At 49.3% G+C, this 306-nt stretch overlaps 1 protein-coding gene across 1 annotated transcript in view; it reads left to right on the forward strand.

The window, feature by feature from the left end:
* Positions 1-306, forward strand: part of LOC117223883 (alpha-Mannosidase class I a) — a 406,723-nt gene that overhangs the window by 301,582 nt on the left and 104,835 nt on the right. The gene's annotated exons all lie outside the window — the stretch shown is intronic.

The raw sequence follows: 306 nt of genomic DNA on the forward strand, positions 1-306 counted from the left end.
TTTTTCCTTTACAAAAATTTTCTCCGAGGCATCGTTAACGAGTTATGAACGAAAAACAGTGACCAATGAGAGGCGAGCTCAGCTAGCGCGAGGCGATCGTGCCAATGACCGGAACTGGGCTTCGCGCGCCGGTTGGCTGGGCCGCCTCGCGTCAGCCGTACTCGATTCTTATTGGTCACTGTTTTTCGTTAATAACTCGTTAACGGTGCCTCAGAGAACATTTTTGTAAAGGAAGAAGTTGCTTCAAATGATCCGAGGAACCCGCCATTTCCGGATACCGAGACATTTTTGGGACACCCTGTAGAC

This window comes from Megalopta genalis, chromosome 6, assembly GCF_051020955.1.
Source record: "Megalopta genalis isolate 19385.01 chromosome 6, iyMegGena1_principal, whole genome shotgun sequence".
Classification (NCBI taxonomy): domain Eukaryota; kingdom Metazoa; phylum Arthropoda; class Insecta; order Hymenoptera; family Halictidae; genus Megalopta; species Megalopta genalis.